Raw genomic sequence first — 7,062 nt, 5'->3', positions numbered from 1 at the left:
TGTGAACAGGGAAATGATCCATGCTTATAAACATGAATTAAAAATGGAAGATGTATGTACATTCTCTGTTGTGTTGCTAATTTATGTGCAGAAGACAGAAGACAAAGAGGGAAGAATTTAATAAAGAAGTGGAAGTAAATCTTTTGGGGGTTATTACCTACTCTCTTGGAACTGAACTAAAAAGGACCAAAGTGGACTTTATGTGCTTAATCAAAAACAAAAGGCAATAGACCTAATAAAGTTTCTAGGTCTCAGTGAGGCAAAGGAGTCAAGTACAGGTAGTCCTCATTTACTGACTGCTTGTTCAGGAACTGTTTGAAGTTTCTTGTTTTTTTAAAGAGCTTTATTAGTTTTCAAAGTATAGTTAAAATACACAATAGAAGTATAGAAAAGTTAGAATAAAGAACTAAAGAAAAAAGAAGTGTAAATAGATAGAAAACAGAAAGAGAAAGTGACTTCCAACTTCCTCCAACAGAGATATAGATAAATTTACAAATGTAATCTCTTACCATTAGTTAAACCTTAGTATTTTTATCAAACCAAACCATTTCATCACTAAAACCCAAAATCAAAACTTCATTTTTTTTCTAACACAAGCAAGTAATCTAAAAGTGGTTGCCAGGTAGAGATAAATCGAGAAACAGTATTTTGTCTTATTAGTGCTGTTAATTTAGCCATTTGTGCCAAATCCATTAATTTAATAATCCAATCTTCCACTGTGGGTATCTGTGAATCGTTCCATCATTGTGCATATAAAAGTCTTGCTGCTGTAATCATATATAAAAGCAAAATCCCATATTTTTTCTCAGGGTCCTTCTCCATCAAACCTAAGAGGAACAGTTCTGGTTTTCTTTGTAAGTTCACTTTGAGAACATTTGAAGTTTCAGTGGTGCTGAAAAAGGAGATTTACAACCAGTCCTTGAACTTGTGACCATCATAGCATCCCCACGGTCATTTGATCGTGATTCGGGCACTTGGCAACTGGAGTGCATTTACTATGGTCGCAGTGTTCCGTGGTCATGTGGTCGCCATTTGCAACCTTCACAGCTGGCTTCCAACAAGCAAAGCCAATGGGGAAACCAGCAGGAAGTAGCAAATTGCGGTGATTAACAACCTGCTGTGATTCACTTAACAACTGCAGCCAGAAGTGATGTCATAAGTCAGGCGTGCTCACGTGATGTTTCACTTTACAACTGCATCGCTTAGTGATGGAGTTTCTGGTCCCAACTGCGGTCAGTAAGTAAAGAATACCTGTACACCCATGGAAGCTGGGTACCTGAACAAACCAAGATGGCAAGTAATGAGTAATGTGGGATAGCTCTGGGAAAAGATATTATACATTACATCTGTGAGCAGAGCTGATATAGCCAGTGAAGTTGGTTTGCTACGTAGAAAGGTTGGTGACCCAATGCAAGAAGACTAGACAGGAGTAAAAAGATTAAGCAGATATTGAAAAGGAGCTCTAGACTTTACTTGAAAACTTCCTATAGCAAATCATCCAAAATCTATTGGATGCACACATTTCGATTGGGCTGGAGATAAATCTGATAGAAAAACTAGGGGATACATACCCTTTTTGGGGGGCGCAGCACCCACCACCTGGTGCAGCAAGAAAGAAGGCATCGTAGCCCCATCACCTACAGAGGCTGAATACTGCGCTGCTGAACCAGCATTCAGGGAACTTGGCACAAACTACTGCTAGACCTCAGAATCAAAGAACTCACCCCAACTGGATGAGCTGAGGGCAGCATGGGAGGTATCAGAACTCCAGACACAAAGAATGCAGACCCAATACGAAACACGCAGACATTGAACTGCACTATGTGAAAAACATGCGAGAAAGAGGGCAAATTAAACGGAAGTGCCCAACTGATGACATGGTGCAATATGCACTATTTCCTTAGGCTGTGAGAAGCATTGGGACTTGGCACATGGAACGATGCATGGTGGTACAACACATAATTTGGTGCACGGAGCTGACGAGAAGGGGAATGTTGGATACATCAACCCCATCCACAAATAGTTTCCTTTGTGGTGCAGGATAGAGGAGGGATCACCTGGTGTCCTACTTTCCATCTCTGTTCTGCTGCCATTTTGTGTATAAAAGGGTTAAGCCTGGAATAACCAAAGTTCCCTCCTTTTGGGACCATCCATGCTGATTACCCACAGGATTGTTTCCAGTGGCTCTGGAACGTTCTGTGTCCTTTTGACAGAAATGTTTAGCAAATAACATTCCTGTTTGTTCCTGTTGTTCATATTTCTCTCTCTCCCTGCTTTGCCTGCTTTTTTAAATCCCTTTTTGCCAGGTTTTGGATGTTTGCTGACGTTCAATAAATAAACATCAAGCTGAATTTTTTGCTAGCTACCCCGAGTGGCGTCTGGTCTTGCTCTGATCTGGATACAGGGATTGACCAGGAAGGTGCTGGGTGCATACACAACTGGAAAGGACCCACAATAATAATTCTCTTACTGTGCCTGTGCATATCTGCCCCTGCACGCAAGTAAAAAGAAACTAGGAAGAGAAGGTAACAAACAGGGCTCTGCTTTGGTGCTTTCTACAGAAAGGATTGAAAGCCAAGAGCGATCCCTTGCGAGAAAGAGGCCCCTGGACGAGGACAAAGGCCTGGATTCACAGGCACATCAAAGGCTGCTCAGAAGATTAGTGCGGATGGCTAGAATTCCATTGGAAACAAGAAACCCTCCTCGGCAGCCACCGTTGGTGGCATGTGGGGAGCAAGCGGCAGATGCTGCACCATGACGGGGCTTTCCAGTCCAAGCTGCCACATACCAGACAAACAGGCTGTGCTGGTCCACAAAAATTATCCACGGCTTTGTTGGCAGGCCAGGCAAACCACAGGGTAAAAATTTTAAACAATCGGAGGATTGTACCCGCCCTAGACTCTCCAGCCACCAACATCTACTCCTCTCTCCCCGCCACGGTGGAGGGGGTTTTATTTATTTTATTTATTACGCCGTGTCTTTTCCCCTTTATTATGCTTGTAAAAGTGGTCGAGGTGGTTTACAGCAATAGGACAAAATACTACTCTAGGCTGCAGGAGGGGGGCAAAGGGGGCAGTGATGGAACATGGATCATGATGTCACCAAGCAAACTCCTCCCCTTCCTTCCTTGCATGTGACATCACGACATAGGTGCAAAGGCTTTCTCCTCATTTTGGCCACCTATAGAAAACACAAGCATTAAATCAATGCCATGAAAATTAAAAGCAAAGCTTAAGAGCTCAAAAATCAATTCATGTAACTCACTAAGGGAAAACTAACGCTAGCATGGGGAAGGAAAAAAATAATTCATCAGGGTTCGGAAATCCAGCATGTCCAGAGTAGTCTGCCACCCCATCCTCAGGAGCTTAAACACGAAGCTAAATGTTCAATCCTGAGGATTGGAAATTAAACATTTTATGGGAAAATATTTCCATACAGATGTATACATACAATGCAGCAGACTACAAGATAGCCCATCACATTAGCTTAGCCTGTTGGGCAAACCCAAAATAGTGGATTGGTTTGTGGTGATTTGTTACATGAACCCAGAATATTGGATTATTTGGGGGGGAAATGTAGATCAATTAACCATTGGGAAGCATGTTTGTTTATTTCACCAATTTATTGACCTCCTCAATCATCCAAGCACCTCTATACATAGAATCCACCACTATGAATTTTATTTTCTGACACTGTTAAAAAAAGATGGCGAGATTGAGAGAACTGGCCAGTGTCTGTGAGAAAGGCTAATACTCTCAAACATAGCTACACCTCTTTGCCACGAACTTCCCGGTTGAATTCTTCAGCCAGAGTTAGTAGCAGAGTAGGTCAGCCACGTCATGCCAGAATCTCCATGTCTTGTTAAACTAGGACTTTTGGCCTAATGTTTTTAGAACTACCAGATTTCCTAGCATATAAGCAAAAGAAAGAGATACTATTACTAGAATTATCAGGGACATAAATTCTGGGGAAGTGAGAACCAGTGCTGCTAATAGGATTTACGGGTCCCAGTTACACGTACACAAATGTCTACTTCGTTCACGCTAGTCCAAAATCAACTATTTCTCCCCCCAGGGCAGATACAACTCTCTAACCATTACTTTATACTGTCCCTCAGACAAGATGCTAGCCAAAACGAACCAACAAGAAAGCTCTGGAGAGTGTTTAAAGGTTCCTGCTAATTTTCCTGCTTCTTAATTAACAGCAGCCACTCCATTTTAGCGATATAATTGTTCCCCTGTTTAATTTTATAGTAATGGCTGTTTTAATTAATTTAGTTCATTTATTCAAAGCACTCTAGACCTGCTTTTCAGGCAAAGTAAGCTTCCAGAATGACGGGACGGATCAGAAACAAAGCAGGCATTGTACATATCCACAAGTGTACAAGCTAACGGTGTTTTCTTCCTCCCTGCAAGCAAAGTGGGTACTCCTAATAGCAGTCTGCCATCTTGCACATTTTGACAACCTCCCTGTAGATGACTCTGGAGCAGTGTTTCTCAACCTTGGCAGTTTTCAGATGTGTGGACTTCGACTCCCAGAATTCCCCAGCCAGCTATGCTATGCTATGCTGGCTGGGGAATTCTGGGAGTCGAAGTCCACACATCTGAAAACTGCCAAGGTTGAGAAACATTGCTCTGGAGGCTAGGAGGTTAGTGTTTACCTCCTATCTTCCCAGTGTTTCTGTTCCCACCCTCTCAGCCCCAGGAAGGAGGCAATGGCAAACCACTTCCGAAAAACCTTGCCAAGAAAACTGCAGGGACTTTTCCAGGCAGTCTCTGAGAATCGGACACAATTGAATGGATTAAAAAAAAATTCAGTTACTGCTATGACAAGAAATGAAACATCCAGCAAAGCCATTTTTAAAAAAATATAGTTTTGCCAAGCAAGACACCCAAGGGATCTTCCAGATCAGTTCCGGACAGCCCCTTTGACATAATTACTGGAAAAGGAGAGTTTTGGGAAGATAGCACAAAGTGATTCAGCAGAGCTGGTGGGACAGCCCTGCTTCTCTTCCCTTCCTGTCCTGGGAAGTATAGCAACTGTTGCCATGCAAAGAGTTCTCCATCCATCCCTGAGTCAGGAGAAAACTCTACCGGCATCGTCCCCATTGCCAATCCCTCCTCTGCCTTGAATCACTTGACTTCCCTCCCCTTGTCCTTTGCAGGACAATTATAACACAGTTTACAGATCTTGAGCTTTATTTATTTTATTTTATTTTTATCCCGCCTTTATTATTTTTATAAATAACTCAAGGTGGCAAGCATACCTAATACTCCTTCCTCCTCCTATTTTCCCCACAACAACAACCCTGTGAGGTGGGTTGGGCTGTGAGAGAGGGACTGGCCCAAGGTCACCCAGCAGGCTTTCATGCCTAAGGCGGGACTAGAACTCTCCTACCACGCTTGATTGGCTCTTGGGCTGAGAGAGAGTGGCTAGCCCAAGGTCACCCAGCCAGCTTTCGTGCCTAAGGTGGGACTAGAACTCTCATACCATGCCTGATTGGCTCTTGGGCTGAGAGAGAGGGACAGGCCCAAGGTCACCCAGCCGGCTTTCATGCCTAAGGCGGGACTAGAACTCACAGTCTCCTGGTTTCTAGCCCAGCACCTTAACAATTAGACCAAACTGTCTGTCTGTCTGTCTGTCTTTCTCAAGTTTGTCACTGCCCATCTCCTCCCACCAGGGGGACTCTTGGCCTTGGAGCAGGGGGGGGGGGCGGGTTGGGTCCCAGGGAGGTCAGAAAAGTCACAAGGGCAGCTGTGACTGTGGGATCAAACCCCCTCCCCATAAATGCAAGACATGTAAAAAGGGAGGGGGGGGGGTGGCAGAGCTTCGGTCATGCAGTCCCAGCTGTCCCTGTGACTTTTCTGACCTTCCTGCCTGGGCAGACCCCTGCCTTGGACCGAACTGTAATACAGGAGAATACACTGCTTTGAAAGCTGAGGATGACTGAAGCCTTGCTTACTCATAGGCTGAGGACAAGATGACAACAGCATCGTGGAGTAAAGGGGAAAGAATAAGAAATAGGAGCAGCTGTGTACAAATAACGGAGTCTGGTGGCACCTTTTCTGAACAAGAAATTTAATTAACCTACATCCTGTATTTACTACACCTGAGCAATCATGCAGGATTTGGTGGAATCCCAGCCATCTCTCTATCCCCCCACCTCCACCCCATCAGCATCCTCTACCTCTGGATAAGCAAACCACCAATTGCTCCCTTGAACATTTGGGAGGGGGGAGGGAAGTATCATTTTGATGAGGTTATCATGATGATTGACCTTTGTCTGAAGCAGGAGCTATTAACTTGCCATCTTTTGGGGTCCCCAAATAGATTTCATGGGGTCGATGCATTTGGATAGGAAAAAAATCACAACTTTATTTTCTTAGATTTCGTTTTCCATTCAATAAGCTATGTAGGCAACAGAGTAATTCATGGTCTCTAGACTCCAAAAACATTTGTTAACTTCAAGAAATCTCACTATCTAAAATTATTATAGCCAAGGAAAGAGTATTGTTCTCACTTTAATGCATGAATAAAGAAGGATATTTGCTATTTTTAAATATTTTGATAACTGTAGCTGAGCATAATTGACTTCCTTTATAATACAATATTGATTTTATTTTATGCATTTAAATACATTTTTCTAAGAAGGGGTCTGTAGGTTTCACCAGACCCTGAAAGGGGTCCATGGTGCAAAAAGTTTAAGGACCCCTGGTATGCGGGATAAAAAAATCTCAATTTTATTTTTCCAAAACAAACCAGCCCAAGACCAAGACAAACTGTATTTTAATCCACCTTGGAATCCTGCTCTTCCTCATGATGCTGGGAACAGGGATGTCCCCAGGAGGGGGTTAGATAGCAGTCACAAATTTAAGCCCCACCCCGTTTAAACTTTTGTTATGACTTTGGGCAGTTGCCGTCTTGACTTTTCTCACCCCCCTGCAGATATCTCTGACTAGAAATTACATGGATAGAACTCCCCCCCCCATAATTATGTGATTTCCAGCCCCTCAAAGAAGAGTGCAGTAATGAATGAAAGCACTTTAAAGAAATTTAAAGTCA

Source organism: Candoia aspera, chromosome 1 (assembly GCF_035149785.1).
Source record: "Candoia aspera isolate rCanAsp1 chromosome 1, rCanAsp1.hap2, whole genome shotgun sequence".
Lineage (NCBI taxonomy): Eukaryota > Metazoa > Chordata > Lepidosauria > Squamata > Boidae > Candoia > Candoia aspera.
The sequence above is the reverse complement of the archived record's forward strand: the minus strand, read 5'-3'. Positions refer to the sequence as shown.